Genomic DNA, 17,108 nt, shown 5'->3' on the forward strand with positions numbered 1-17,108 from the left:
TATCCTCGAAAAGTCTTGTACGAATCTCCTATAGTATCCAGCAAGCCCTAAGAAACCTCTCACTTCGGTCACACTTTTGGGTCTTGGCCAATCAGAAACTGCTCGAATCTTAGATGGGTCCACCGCAACTCCTTCCTTTGAGATCACATGGCCTAGAAATGCTACCTTCTCTAGCCAAAATTCACATTTTGTAAATTTGGCATATAACTTCTTCTCTCTAAGAATCTCCAACACTTTTCTTAGATGTTCTTCGTGCTCTTCTCTATCCCTCGAGTACACCAAAATATCATCTATGAACACCACCACAAATTTATCCAAATATGGCTGAAAAGTTCTATTCATGAGATCCATAAAAGCTGTCGGCGCATTAGTGAGTCAAAAAGGCATAAGAGTGAACTCATAATGTCCGTATCTTGTGCGAAATGTTGTCTTTGGTATATCTTCCTCAGCAATCCGCAACTGGTGGTATCCTGTCCTCAAGTCAATTTTTGGGAATATCCCAGCACCTTTAAGCTGATCAAACAAGTCCTCGATCTTAGGCAATGGATATTTGTTCTTTATAGTGACATTATTCAACTCTCGGTAGTCAATACACAACCTTAAGGATCCGTCCTTCTTTCTCACAAACAAAACCGATGCTCCCCAAGGTGAAACACTTGGCCTTATATAACCCTTCTCCAGCAACTCCTCCAACTGTACCTTCAACTCTTTCATCTCTGCTGGTGCCATTCTATATGGTTCTTTAGAAATAGCTCCAGTCCCAGGCATTAAGTCTATTTTGAAATCCATCTCCCTAACCGGCGGCATCCCTGGAATTTCATCTGGAAACACATCTTGGAATTCTCTCACCACTGGGATGTTCTCTATGGATTTTTCTTCTACACTCACATCTTGCACATGGCATAAATAAATAGGGTAGCCTTTTCGGATATAAGAATGAAAAGTCATGGCTGACACAATATTGATCCCTGGTTTTAACACAACCCCCTGGTAAGAGATTTTATTCCCCCTTGGCCCCCTAAGAGACACCTTTTGGGTATGACACTCAATTCTAGCCTTATATTTACTAAGCCAATCCATCCCCAAAATCACATAAAGTCAGTTAGGTCAAACTGAATAAGGTTTGCAAGCAACTCAGTTCCAGCAATGTTAACTGGAATGTCTTGGTATATGGATCTACAAGGAACTACCTCCCCTGAAGGAATTGTTATGTTGGTTTGACACAAAGATGAAGGTTTTAAAGCATGTTTATTCACGAAAGAAATGGCGACAAAAGAATGAGATGCCCCAGAATAAAAAAGTAAATAAGCAGGTTTTGAGTTCACGAGAAAAGTACCCGTCACAACGTCGGCATTAGAGTCAATCTCGCTCTGGTTCATGACATAGATTCTTCCATTACTGGTCCTACCATTGCCATTGTGGTTGCTTCCTCCGCCATTGTTGTTGCTTTGGCCATTCCCTCCTAGAGCATTGCCATTTTGGCCCTGAGAATTGTTGTTGTTGAAGCGGTTGTTGTAGTTTGAGTTCCTCCCATAACCACCTCCCTTATTGCCATTGTTGTTACCTTGCCCATTCTGAGCTTGATTATTGCCATTCTGCTTCTTTGGGCACTCAAATTTCTTGTGACCAACCTCCCCACATTCAAAGCAAGTAAGAAAATCTCCATTGCAGTTGCATCCTGGATGGCTCTTGTCACATTTACGGCATAGTCGGTTGCGAGATCCTTGCTGATTCTGTTGCCCCTGGCCTCGGTGATTATTTCTTTGATTGTTGTTGTTACGGCCTCCCTGTTGACCATTTCCACCATTCCCATTGCTATTACCCCCTAGGCGTGGTCTCTTGTCATAACCTTGAGGGTTCGATGAACTCTCACCATTCCCTTTCCTCTTATGTCTATCCTTGACCTCCTGCTCACGTTTCAAAATCCTCTCAATATTACAAGCTCTATCATAGGCCTCTTTATAAGTAGCAGCAGTACCAGCCCCGATCACCTTCTTTTGGATCCTAAAATTCAGTCCATCTTCAAACTTATGAGCCTTGGATCTCTCATCAGGCACTACATTAGGACAAAACATTGCGTACTTATTAAATTTCTCAGCATACTCCTGCACACTCATACCAGCTGTTTGGTTAAACCTACTAAACTCACTGTATTTCTGCCTCTTGATATGCTCAGGAAAGAAACGGTCCCTGATTGTTGTCTTAAAAGCCTCCCAGTTAAAATTCTGTTGAGCTCTTATGGTGGCTCCTTCATTTTCCCACCAAATATCAGCAGCCTCACGTAAATAGAATGTGGCTTGATCCACCTTCTGAGCATCAGGGGTACCAGCAGCAGTGAAAATCTTGTCAAAGTCACGTACCCAGTTCTCAACCAACATGGGATCTTCCTTCCCCATAAATAGCGGAGGTTTCAATGTAGCAAGTTTCTTAGCCATAGCAGCTTGAGGGTCGTTGTCATTATTGTTGTGGTTGTTTTTGTTATTCAGCTGGTTTTGCAACAACATTCCAAGGTTCTGGTTCATTTGCTCAAGAGCTCTTAACCTAGCAGCAAGTTGTTCAGGAGTCTCAGCCATTTGTGCAATTCTTCTCCAACGAGACCTGGTGTAAACGTGGTAATTTTGCATACACAATCTGCACAATTTCAACACTAGTGTTACCACCATACACATTTTAACACGACTTATTTAGATCGTGTGAATTGCAATTAAATCATCAACCACGACATGCTTTCATGTAACACATCAGCACATATAGAGACAAGAATTAAGCGATTTATTAAATCTCATAGCATTCAAAGAGTCGGCCAAATTCCAGACCAAATAATGCATCATCTTAGCATTAGACTATAGATTCGCGCATTGCTTTGTGATTTCACTATCACCCGACCAAGTCAATACTAGTCTTGACTAAAGTAAGCATAAGAAAATAAGAGCTTTGTCCTATATAAATACAATAGATAGAAAAAAAAATGAATTGATTTTTATTAATAATCATAAAATAGCAAGGTATAAATATATTAATCAAAATTATTTTATTGCAAAACCAGAAGAGAATGAAACTCGTCTTTGAAATAAAATACTAGTACTAAATAGCTCAATAAACTACTAGTTACAAATAAACCAAAACTATAGTTTCTAGTCATAAGAAACTAGCTTTTATTTGTAAAACTAATATATAAAAATTTTAACCAAATAAACTAAACGTAGCTTTAAAAAAATAAATGGATAATTCAATTACTATTTTCCCCTTGACTCTCACGAGCTTCACTTTCCTGGGGCTCATCCTCCTCCTCATCATCCAGGTTATAGTCAAAGTCTCACTTGGCTTCCATCATTGCCTTCTCAAGGTAGTCCACAGTAGGGATCCATTGTTCATCATAATAATACTTATCATTCGGTTTACCATTAATGTATAAGTCAACATACTTCTTTGTAAGTTGAGCATATGGTCCCTTCCCAATTAACGTGTGTAGAAGGATTTGAGATCGCCTCTCTGGAGTGAGAAAATTAGATTGGCCCCCAAGTATATTGTAATGAAAGTGCTCAATGCCGAGATTTAAGCGGTGCACGTAATGTCGAATATTTTCATTATAATTCATACGAATCCCATAAGGAGAATCAGGTAATAAATGTGTAGGCTTCCTAGCACTCGACTTTCTTGCAGTTTTAAGTACTCGTACCATCTAATAAAATAAAGTAAATAATAACATAATAAGTATTAAATAAAAGTACTATAAAACACATAAATCCCTTATCGTGATTCCCACACTCACGGCTTTCCTAAGCTTAAATCAATTTTAAACTTATGTACAAATTTTAAACCTAAATCTTTAATTTAATTCATTTTACTCCCTAAATTTTTGAAAAACCTGGGCTCTGCATACCAATTTGTAACACCCCCAAAATTCGAGTCTTTAAAAACAATAAGAGTAACCTTTAACTTTCAAAAACCCAACCATCGAACTCTGGGAATGTTACTGCTACACTTATTTTCCATAGAAAATAAATGCAAGCAAAAATAACATAATATTTAAAATAACTAAGTGGTCTAAGTTGTGGCAAAATAAAATAGTCATTACGTCAAAACTGCAATTATTTGAAACCAATAATTGAGAGGAAATAATTAAATTCGGGGATAAATTAAATTGTCTTAGCTACGTGATTATTCTAACGTCTCCTCACACGTAACCGAGTACCCTTTTTACCAACCTGCAAAATAAATCAGAAATAAGAAAAGAGAGAAAACTCCCAAAAATCAGATAAACTGAGTAATTTCAACTCCATCCCGTAAAATAAATAAATTTTAGTTCAAAACAGTTTATACATAATATAGTCTCGTAAATATTTTAATACTCAACCAAGTTCAAATAGTCACATAACATATTATCACTTTATTTAAGAAAGGGAAAGAGAACGCCAGTAAGCCGGGAATAGTCCCTGTCACCACCTACTTTACAGAGGGTCGCGCGTAACCCCAATTGGCCATAAAATAAAACAGAATGTCCTTAGTGTGCACACCCCTCACTAATACCCAGTGATTAGGAGGAAGACTAATAGCAATATACAATAAATTAAACCAACTAGTAGCAACCATAACTACTAGTGGGCAACCTATTCTTCACCCTTTCGGGTTTCATTTCCCTTCTTAAGTTAAATTTTACTGTACATTTTATTAGATTAAATCATCTGATTACACTATACACAAGTATTGCACAAATCAATTTAATCCCAAGTATCAATACTTTAATTTCAGTATAATCCGAACATAGTCATCCTACATGAGACATAAACTATTAATCACATATAAGTAATCAACCAATTCCCAAGATCTTATTTATTTACTCAAAACTCATACGATATCAAATAATCAAATTTTTCGAAAATACATATAGTAGTACACAAAATAGAAAACTAGTAAATAATTTGATTCCATAAGGTCATACGATAGCACACTTATAATATATAATTGCATAAGCACGTAGTTGGCACACATTAATTCGAAATAATTTCCTAACGGGATTCTAAAGATGATGGACATTGAAAATTACCTTGATTGTGCGTAAAAATTCAAGGTAATTAACTCCGGAATGATCACCTAGTAGCCTGGCCTCCGTCTACAAATAAACAAATAAATAGCCTAAATTAGATAATTGTACGACTAACGGAAAAAAGAATTGAGCGTAAAATTGATTGTACCACCCATAGTCTAATCACCCCAAAAATAGACAACTAGATGAACTAATTGATGAGTAAAACGTGAGATATTATATCATCATCATCATAATCACCTACCAAACTTTCGAACCCAAGAGCCAGAACATCAAACACAAAGTCTAATTAAGCGGACCAAGGAGAAGATCGATAAGTAACTGTTGAAGCATAAAGGTTTTGATGATGAGGAACTTAAACCAAAAGCAAACTCATCTAATGAAGATTCTCTAGTGTGTGATTAGTCAAGGAGCAGAATAATCTTGGTGATTGAAGAACTGTCTAACACTAAGAAGACATGAAGAAGATCTTTATTGAAGAAGTTAAATAAATCAGAGGAAGAGTTCTCTAACAAGAACTAAGTTCCCTAACAGGAACGTTCCCTAACAGGAACTCTAAGACTAGTAGTTAAGTTCTTTGGTGGAACTTAATATGCTTGAAGCCCAAGTAATTCATCAGTTCAGAATGCGGCGCAGCAATAATTGTTAATGTTTATTCTTAGTAATTATTGTAAATATGGCAAGTAGGTTAGTGCACGAGATTTATTAGAAACGTGATAAGTTTGCTTGGTAAATAAAATAAATATGGAAGATAATAAAAGATAGACTTTAGGAAAAGATTTCGTAACAAAAGATTATTTCTTATCTAAAGTCGGTTTATTAAGAAAGATAAGTTTTCTTTATAAAAATCTTTTATTCTTATTTTCAGAAAAGATTTTATTCTACTTGATTTACAAAAACCGTTTTTAATAAAAGATAAGTTAAGTTAACATGTTTATCTTTTAGAAAACCTACTTTCTATACAAGTGTTACTTGTATAAATAGTAGAGAGCAAAAATGTTTTAGGTTTTTGTGAGTTTATGCGTGAAGAAATCTAAGTGCTTTAAACGAGTAAGTTTACCAAGCTTTTAACTTATCATATTAGTTTTGGATTTTGTGCATTGCTTACCTATCATAATAGGCATCGTGTATTTTTATTGGTTGGGTTATTTGGGTGATTTCATGGTTTGATTGTTACACAGTTTTGTTTAAGTCTTTTGGTGAGACTGTGAGTAGTTTTGTACTTAAGTGGTACAAGTAAATTGTACTTTGGCAGTACGTGTAGTACTTTGGTGGTACGAGTGAATTTAAGTGTGGTACTTAGATTGGGTAGGATAGGGTCCTATCAAGTAGCAAGTCCAGTGAGGAACTTGTGAAATAAAGGTCTGTGTCTAATAGGTTGTAACTTGGTGTTTGCCCTATTATAGTGAAGTGATTTGTGTTTGAAATCCCTAAGGTAGGGTCGAGGTTTTACTTCCAGTTGGGCCTAGAAGGTTTCCTCGTAAAAACTGTGTGTTTGCTTAAGTTCCTATACGTATTGTTTATTTATCCGCAAAAAGTAGTCACTAGGAACTCAATACAATTCACCCCCCTCTTGTATTAATCGTCTCAACTAACAGTAACGTAATTAAATAAAGTAGATAGTAATGATCAATTATCAAACCCAACAATGAGGAAAGTGACGAGTTGCTTTCCAAAGTCGGTATTTCGGCTTCAAAACTTTTGTTTTTTTTTTTTTTTTTGAAATCGTAATGACAGTATTAGAAAGATGAAACATATATTTATAAATCAATCTTGAGAGTCTAGAAAGTTCATGGGATAGGATCAAAATTTTAACTGATTTTGTTATCAGCCTTTATCCACCTTTGCCAATTTTTTTCCAGTATGCAAAATCAGTTTTTGTAAATTATCCAAAGTCAATTTTTTTTTTTAAATACTAAACCGAAAATATTAAATAATTAATATATATATTTTAAAATAATAAATTTAAAAGATTATACTAGCAAAGGAAATTTTGGGGTATTACATATAATGTCGTTTGAAACCATAAATGATCATTATATGTTATCATAATGTTCGTGGTAGGCTTGAGTTAATGAAATCAGTGCAAGTTGTAAACCGGTAAGTTCGCCATTTAAAGGAAAATTGGATGGTTCCGCTCACCTAATTGGACTCCCGAATATTTTTAGGGACAATGGAAAACATTTCGGAAATTTTTATTTACAGGCGAAAAAAGTCAAAACATTTCAAAATTTAAGGCTAATATCCATGCTTTTTGAGAAATTTTTGAGGTTTCGAGGCCAGGTATCGAAAATCCTTGAGATTTTAGGGGATACTTCTCGGGGTCATGTAATTCCGTTTGGAACCATATATGACCATAATATGTTGTCATAAATGTTCATGGTAGGTGACTTATTCTTTTCAATGTAAAGTTTATAACAGTTCCGTTTTCAGAGGTGTAGATGAGTATTGGTTGTGCGTAATATTGGTGTTGGTTTCTTTTCTCTTGCAACAGTCTTGTGAGAGTATGTGACAGCCCTTTTTTTTATGCCCTCATATGTGATAACAGTGTTTATGCCTTCAGTCATATGTTGAGATCATATTGTTTAAAGAACAAAACAATACTATATACTTGGTGAATTAATGAAATCGGTTCAAGTTGTTAACCGGGAAATTGCCCCTTTGAAAATAAATTTGATGGTTCCACCCAACCAATTGGACTTCCGGAGGGTATTAGGGACCATGTAAACATTTTTGCAATTTTTATTTCCGAGCGAAAGAATTCAAAAAATTACAAAATTGAAGTCTAATATCCACGCATTTTGCGAAATTTTGAAGGTTTCGGGACTCGGTATCGAAAAGTCTTGAAATTCTAGGGAATACATCTTGGTTTCGTATAATGCCATTTGGAACCATATAAGATTATTATATGTTGTCATAAATGTTCGTGGTAGGCTTGTGTTAATGAAATCGGTGCAAGATGTAAATCGGTAAATTTGTCGTTTAAAGGAAAATTGGATGGTTCCACCCATCCAATGAGACTCCCGGAGGGTATTAGGGACCAAGGTAAATATTTCGTCAATTTTTATTTTCAAGCGAAAAAAAGTAAAAAATTTCCAAAATTGAAGGCTAATATCAACGCTTTTTGAGAAATTTTGGAGGTTTTGGGGCCCGTTGTTGAATATCCTTTAAATTTTAAAGGATAAATCTCGGGGTCATATAATGCTGTTTGGAACCATATATGATCATTATATATGTTGTCAAAAATGTTCGTGGTAGGCTTGAATTAATAAAATCGGTGGAAGTTGTAAATTTGTAAATTGGTCATTTAAAGGCAAATTGGATGGTTCCACCTACCCAATTGGACTCTGGGAGGGTATTATGGACTATGGTAAACATTTCGGCAATTTTTATTTTCGGGCGGAAAAAAGTCAAAAAATTCTAAAATTTAAGACTAATGTCCACACTTTTTAAAAAATTTAGAGTCTTCCAGGCCCGGTGTCTAAAAGTCTTGAATTTCTAGGGAATACATCTCGGGACCATATAAAGTCGTTTGGAACCATATATAATCATTATTTGTTGTCATAAATGTTTGTGGTAGGCTTGAGTTAGTGAAATCGGCGCAAGTTGGACCCAATTGGACTCTCAGAGGGTATTTGGGATTTTGGGACCATGGTAAACGTTTTGGCAATTTTTATATCCGGGCAAAAAAATTCAAAAAATTCAAAAATTTAAATATCCACGCTTTTTGAGAAATTTTGGAGATTTCGAAGCTCGGTATCGAAAATTCTTGAAATTCTAGGGGATATATCTCGGGGTCATATAATTTCGTTTGGAACCTTTTAGACCATTATTTGTTGTTATGTTCGTGGTAGGCTTAAAGATGATGCTCTTTTCTTTTGCTTGTTAGACCGACTTGGTCTCCCTAGACAAAATGCTTTGATTAACAATAGTAAGGTGGTCTTAATTGCATTTAAGGTGATTTGAAATCGGGTCAGGAACAATTTGGATTGAATTTAGGTCGAGTCAATAACAAGTCGTGTTGATTTTGAGTCCGGTTAGTAATAGATTGGGTTGAATTTTTGGGTCGGGTTAGTAATAAATCTGGTAAAATTCGGGTCGGGTCAATAACAACTCGGGTTGAATTTGGTTCAGGTCAATAACACGTCGGGTTGATTTCGTGTCGGATTTGTAACAGGTTGGGTTAAATTCGGGTCGGGTTAGGAATGGGTCGGGTTGAATTCAATTCAGGTTAGTAACAAGTTGGGTTAAATTCGGATTTTGACGGGTTAAAACGGGTCGGGTCAGGTCGAGTTTGGGTCACCATTTTTTCAGGTTCAGATGGGTCGGTTAATAATTAGGTTTGAGTCGGTATTTTGGGTCGGGTCAATTTTTGACAGCTCTACATACCACTAATGTTTAATTCACAAATTTTAAAATAGATAAGGTTAATTTTTAATTAGAAAACTAATTAACCCTTAATTAGATCCTTGACTTCAATAGGGTATGTTAGAAAATAGAAAGGTGCAATGTGTGATAGGTGGTTGCATTAGAAAGTAACGCTGCCGACTCAATAGCTAAAAGACTTAAACACGAATGATTATGTTTCTATGATCTATTTGTGCTTTAATGTCACTCTAATTAATTATTTAAAGATGGAAAATATTACATAATTTTTCGTCATCACTTTTAGAAAAGCCAATCAAAATATATGAATGGATTTGAATCATCACATCACCAACTTACTTAGCAAGTAAATAAATTGATGGCCCTAAATTTTTACTTTTAGTTTTCCTTTTGCTGAGTCATGGATGACTAATTCCACCTAATCTTTATTTTAAAAAATTGTACAAAATATTTAATACAACCCTTATATATATAACTTTAGTCTCACCTTCACAAACTCCCCTTTCCACCACCAACTACCAAAATACACACTATTTGCTCCATCATCGTAAACAAACTTCTAAATAGTCTCAAAGATTGATTTTATTATCGCAATTAAGGTAAAATGAATGCTTCTGATGAAGGAAATGTGTCCTGGACTCTCGTGCAATTACTTATATAATATGGATCGTATTATGAAGATAATAAGTTCGTTTAGTTGGGTCGTCTTTACGTCTTGTTAGAGACCAATATTGATAATTGGGTTAAACCAATACCAACTAAATGGATCCTATGAGGTCACACATTACAGTGTTAGGTCGAATAAGAATACTGAGTCCAAAAGTTGGGCTTAGTGAATGACTGGCCATAAGGAGTAACATAGGAATAGGTCTTGCCCTAATTAGATAATATGATTATATATAATAAAGGGCTTGGGGAAAAATATAACGACGTTCATCTCTCATAAAGAAACAACGTAATATTTTCCCTTCCTCTCTCTCTACAACCGGTTAGAAGTTCTCCATAGAAGAGGAGATTAATCTCTCCCGTCCAACTAGCATTGGTAGAGGTTCGATCTACACTTGTGGACCAATATTAGAGGAGCAACAATTGGGGCTCTAATCTCCGCATGAAGGTAGAAGAAAGCTTGGGAATTCACGCATCAAAGGTTAATTCTAAACTATTATGTGATCCTTTATTTGTATATGCATGAGATCCTGTTTAGGTGCGTATGAATGATTTTCATGAAATTCCGCTCAGAGTACCTAAAACAATTTCAAAGGATGTTTGAATCATAAACTACTTTGATTAACATAGTTGAACTTTGTATTTATTTGCAAATATTATGTCTTTATTGATTAATTTTCGTGTTATATATTTCTCCTCGGTTGAAAGAAATATTGAGAAACGTTCTCAAAATTAAAAGAGTATCCGTAAATCATTATCCATGCTTTGCTAAGAAGGTTTTTAAGGCTAAAAGGAGTGTTAAAAACCTATTTAATAATGTCACATGTCTTATGATAGCTTCCAAGAGCTCAAAAAGTTTGAATAATTGAATGGCTCCACCATTGACTCATTTTGAAAACGTTTCAAGTGATTGGACTCGATGGAGAGGTACAAGACCTCTAAAGACAACATGAGTGCGACTCACATGAAGAACCCAATATTTTTCTTTATCTTTGAACAATATGATTGACATGGTGAATTACATGGATTTCCATACTGTCAAATGTTGACTAATTTAAGTGACATCATTCTTCACTTATTGCATGCGGTGTTAAATACAAGATTAAACTCCAACATGAATTGTGTTGAATGGTTTTGGCAAAATTATGTAAGATGCTTAAAGTAGTTTAGCATAGTATCATTTTGAGCTTAAAAGAAATGTTCTAGATGGTTCAAATGGGAAAGGGTTAAGAAGGATGGGGACTACAATAAAAGCCAAAGGATAAAGAAAAGACAAATAATTTGTCAATTCTTAATCACAAGGCTGCTAAAATGTCAAGTGCTATTATGAATAGCAAATGTTTAAATTAAGGACTAGCTCCAAGAAATTGAAAACTACCCCATAAAGTACAGTTGGAAGGTAAAGAATGGAAATGTTCCACATCAAGTAGTTATAGAAATTGATTTAGCAAAAATCTACTTATTTGACATGTGATGTCAAGATTAACTCTCTTATTGAAGAATGAGATTGAGCTAAAGAGTTGAAACTTGGATAAGGAAAAAGTAAATCTACAATGTGAGAAACAAATGTTGTTTTACATGTATGTCTTTACATTTCACTTAACTATATATAGTTTAGCATTGACATAAATAATCGTTCTTGCTATAATCAAAACATCATTCCATTGCAGTTATCACTGAATGTCAAAGATTCAAAGCATCGAACAAATGTTATTTTGTGCTTAGTTGAATCAAGGGATGTTTTGAAACGCTAAATAGGTTAAAGAGTTCTATATGTTAGATATAGATGAACCATTTCTATGTATGAATCACTTCTAGAAATGTCAATTTGATCAAAATAAAATAGAATTGCATACGGAAGCTCCAAAGGGATGGACTTCTAACATCATAAGATTATGAATCAATTGATGTATGCAAATCTTATTGTTGTTTGATGATTGAAAAGTTTATCTTTTGGAGAAAAGGTGACGTGAACCCATGGTTGAATACATAACGATGTAATTAAGAAATCTAAGGTTCAAAGGCTAGAGATGAACATGGACACTTCATTTAAATATGATCACACATGCTTACATGAAGCATGAATCTGAAAATTTTGAAGGAGTTCAATAAGGTTCAAAATGAAGAATAAAAGAGACTTGACAAGGAAATAAAACATTGTGATATGATCGTAACAGTTTACTTTTGAGTCAAATTGTTAACTTGGCAAGAATTCAAAAGCATTTACGATGTGATCGTAGTGATGAGCATTTGAGCCAAGAACTTGATGATCATCCGAAGTATTGTAAAATCAGTTTACAACCTACTCCACTAAGAGAAAATGTTTTTCAAATGGAGAAATTAAACTATATAAGATATAGCATAATTCATGATGAACTGTACCTATGTTCCAAACAATAGTTCTAAGGATACACTTTTAAAATGAGCTTTTTACACTAATTAGGACTGCGTCAAATCACAATGTAGATAAAACATCAGATAAAATATGGATAAGAGAAGTTCTTATCTTGTTTTTCTACAAATTTAAGAATAAGAAACTTGTATTAAACTGTTTAGTGCAATGTTGAATTCTAAAGCTTAATACAAGGGTATTACAACCACAAAATGTTTGTGAGGACAAATTGTTTGTTGCTCTAATTGGTGCCTTTTGAAAAAGATGTTATTTCTTAAAGGCAAGTGGGAGTAATTCTCGAAAAGGTCGAGAAGAGCAACAAACTGGCTTACCCTATGCTAAGAGAGCCTTTTTTCATAAGGCAAGTGGGAGTATAAGTCTCGAAGGTGTTCGAGAGAACCAACAAATGAGCATGATTCACACCATGTCAAAAACAACAACACGTGGTCTCATTAATGTAATGGGATATGTAACCATGTGTCAAGGGCCACATTCCATGTATACTCTTCTTATGTTGTTCTTTATTGAAAATAAGTTTTCACTTGTTGCGCATAAACCCACAAAGTCTAGTAAATCTAAGCCAGAGAAATAAGTTCGATGGTTAAGAAAAACTAAAAAATTGATTTTTGAATGTAAGATTTGATGAGTCACAACTCCAAAATAGCTTAGTACAATGAAAATATGAAATGGTTTCCATGACTGAAAAAATTGAGTGTGAGACACTTGGTTGATTTGCATGAATTGGGAGAGAACCGGAAGGAAAAATGTTTTCTAAGCATTGATTAGTCATTAAAGGATTCAACGAATTCATAGTATTGACTATGGTGAAATCTTTCGTTGCTAATATTGCATATATCTATTCAGACTCTTCTAGTGATTTCAACTCTATGTGATGTGGTTGATGGAGTTCAAAACACTTTCTTGAAATTGTTCATGAAAGAGAATGTGTATGTGATATACACATTAACGTTTTGAAGGACCAGGAAGTCCTAGAAATTCATGTAAGTTTCATAAGTCCATTAGTGGATTGAAGTAAGCATCATGGAGTAAAATCTTTGATTTACTAAGTTAATCAAATTGGTTGATAGTCTTAAAAATGAAGAAGCTTTTACATACAAGATGTTTAGTGGGAGCTATGTAGTCTTCTTGGTTTTGTATGTAGATGACATCCTTCTTACAAGATACGATGTTTCCATACTTGAATAGGTCAAGTAATGGCTAATGAATTGTTATTGTATGAAAGACCTTGAAGGGTTAAATGAGTACATCTTGGGAATCAAGATTTATTGAGATTGGTCTTGAAAGAGGATTGAACTTAATTGAGAAACTTATAAAGATGAGGTTCTCTCTAGATTCAAGCATGAAAACTCCAAAAGAGGTTTCATTCCCATGTGGCATAGCACATTGCTTATCAAGACTCAGTGCAAAGCAAAGACTGATGAGATTTAGCGAATGAGTGACATTCCTTGTGCATTTGCAAAGGATTCGCCATAAAGGCTACGCATTATACTCATTAGATGCATGTGTGCAATTTTCAATCGAATTCTGATATATGATATAGGAAATCATAGAATTAAGAGTTTCCTGAAGTACTTAGAGAAGAAAAAAAGGCAACGTCTAAGTATATGGAGATAAAATATCATAAAAGAAAAGGTCACAAAGTTCATATGGAAGAGAATGTCTCAAAATTTGTTAATTAAACTATTTCAGAAGCCTAAATATGAAAGTCATATTAGGTTCAATAGAAATTGAACATATTAGATGGCTTTGATTGTGTATTGGACACAGTTGCAAAACTATCAATTGTGTTCTCCCTATGTTTATCAATGTGAAACAAAGTTTCATACTTATTTAATCATGGTTTAGTATTAAATTAAATGTCCAAGATATTTTATGAATTTTAATGGGTTTGTCAAATGCGTGATTTGATGAATGAAACTCCATAAGTAAACTGAATTCATAGAATATTTAAGTTCCTAATCTAAGTCGTTAAACTGGACATAAACGACTTATTAAAAAGGATTAGCATATAAGATTGATTGATAGCGCAGTTTCATGGGCTATGGGAACATAGAGATGTTCAGTCAATTGTATGGATTTGTATGGTTGATACAGATCGAACTGACCTACTTAGAAGTTTTGAAAACTTCGCAATTATGTTAGTATATTCCTAAGACATGAGTGGAGCACTACTTAGCTCAATGATTAGTGTAACTTTGATGCTATCAAACGCCATGCCGTAAAAGGGGACTATAAAGGCAACATTCGGGTTATACTAAAAGTTGAGTGGGAGTTTTGGTTGCCACAAGATTGAAAAGGTCCTCCTATGTTAGATAGGATGGGTGTCTTGGCCTCTTGAAGAGTAAGGATTGGAAATGCATGGTCGTGCTCAAATGGATTACTAGATAATCATTTGTTTAGCCATTCGAACTCGGATTTCAAGAAACGATTTGTGTACTAGTATGGATGACATAGAGATGTAATCATACTACCAAATTGGACACTAAGAGACTTAAGGAATTTGAAGATTGCACGCTTGTCTCAGACAAGTGGGAGATTGAAGGAAATGTGTCCAGGACTCTTGTGCAATTACTAATATAGTATGGATCGTATTATGGAGATAATAAGTTTGTTTAGTTGGGTCGTCTTTACGTCTTGCTAGAGACCAATATTGATCATTGGGTTAAACCAATACCAACTAAATGGATCCTATGAGGTCACACATTACAGTGTTAGGTCGAACAAGAATACCGAGTCCAAAAGTTGGGCTTAGTGAATGACTGGCCATAAGGAGTAAGATAGGAATAGGTCTTCCCCTAATTAGATAATATGATTGTATATAATAAAGGGCTTGGGGAAAAATATATCGACATTCATCTCTCATAAAGAAACAACGTAATATTTTCCCTTCCTCTCTCTCTACAACCAGTTAGAAGTTCTCCATAGAAGAGGAGATTAATCTCTCCTGTCCAACTAGCATTGGTAGAGGTTCGATCTACACTTGTGGACCAATATTAGAGGAGCAACAATTGGGGCTCTAATCTCCGCAAGAAGGTAGAAGAAATCTTGGGAATTCACGCATCAAAGGTTAATTATAAACTATTATGTGATCCTTTATTTGTACATGCATGAGATCCTGTTTAGGTGCGTATGAATGAAATTCATGAAATTCCGCTCAGAGTACCTAAAACCCTTCATATGAGGCGTTTAAGTCAAGGAGTATGAAGAGTATGCTAGGAGATCACCTCCTTCGAAATGGGTTGTCAAATTTAAGTTATGATCAAACAAGAAAACATCTACCATTAAATTGTTGCCTGGACCTTTTATAGGCCAAGTAGATAAATCGTCGCTTATCACTTCTAAACATCGTAAAGTGGATTCAGTTTTTACCACGATGAACAAGCTTGGTACGTATATTTTGTAAACGATCACCTACCCTTACATTTATGTAAAATCATTTGATATTTTTTTTTAATCTGAATTAGGATTATAATTAACTTATTGTTATTTATTTTATTCAAACTATGCAGTGAAAGGGAAATTGAACTTGGTAGGAGGCTGACAAGTTATTCAAAAGAGTGTTTAGCCTTCGAGAAGGAGAGCGGTTGTTGAGGGCTTCTTGTTGCAGTTTGTACACCACAGCAGGCGCAATAACAGGTCGCCTATTCATCTCCTCAGAGAAACTCGCCTTCTGCAGTGACAGGCCAATCGCGAAAGTTTCCTCCCCCACCGGAGAACCTCTTAGGTTCCACTACAGGGTACTACATTATGAAACTAAACGGAACTCTAAATCATATATTATATATATACGTACATGCTAATTTGGTGATGTATATATATGTTGAATAATTGAATTAATGTGTGATAATATTCATGTATATGCAGATAGTGATACCATTAAGGAAGATAAAAAGATGGAATGAAAGCGAGAACATGAAAAAGCCGTCACAAAAGTATCTACAAGTAGTGACCGCGGATGAGTTTGAGTTCTGGTTCATGGGATTCGTTAACTACAACAAAACATTGACATGCTTACTGTTTGGGGTAATTTTACCCTGACACGTGGTCCAATCAGAAGGTGACACGTTTCACCTCAGGGTTAGTCCAAACTGGACCAACCCCTGTTTGACACGTGTCACCCCAAAGGAATGGGAAAAAAGCGGTCTTCATGGCCCAAATCCCGAGAAAACCTCAATGCGGCGCAACCCACCAATGATTAGGGCTTAATGATCTAATCAGGGGCACAATTCCCGAGTACCCTAGAAATAGGGAGATTTCCTCCATTTGGAGGCACGTTTTTCCATTTATTACACATTTACTCTTTGATAGAGGCATCCTGAGCTTGGAATCCGGGCAGATCCCCACCTAAATTTTCGCACCTTTTTACTCCTATTCAAGTTACTAACTTGATCTATTCAACATATCTTTTAAATTCATAATGTGTGTGTAAATTTAATACTTGTATTATGACAGATAATTTATTAAAAATGACTATTTGATTAACATATATGACAATATATTAGAAGAAAAATTGTAAAATACAGAATTAAGGTGCCATTTGAGTTTAATACAAATGTAATTAAATAAATTATTTATGTCAATATTTATATGTATTTT

The 17,108-nt window shown here is 34.8% G+C and overlaps 1 pseudogene; it reads left to right on the forward strand.

The window, feature by feature from the left end:
* Positions 1-13,749: 13,749 nt before the first annotated feature.
* Positions 13,750-16,550, forward strand: LOC110701827 (annotated as a pseudogene).
* Positions 16,551-17,108: the final 558 nt, after the last annotated feature.

The sequence above is a fragment of the Chenopodium quinoa genome, unplaced genomic scaffold, assembly GCF_001683475.1.
Source record: "Chenopodium quinoa cultivar QQ74 unplaced genomic scaffold, ASM168347v1, whole genome shotgun sequence".
Classification (NCBI taxonomy): domain Eukaryota; kingdom Viridiplantae; phylum Streptophyta; class Magnoliopsida; order Caryophyllales; family Amaranthaceae; genus Chenopodium; species Chenopodium quinoa.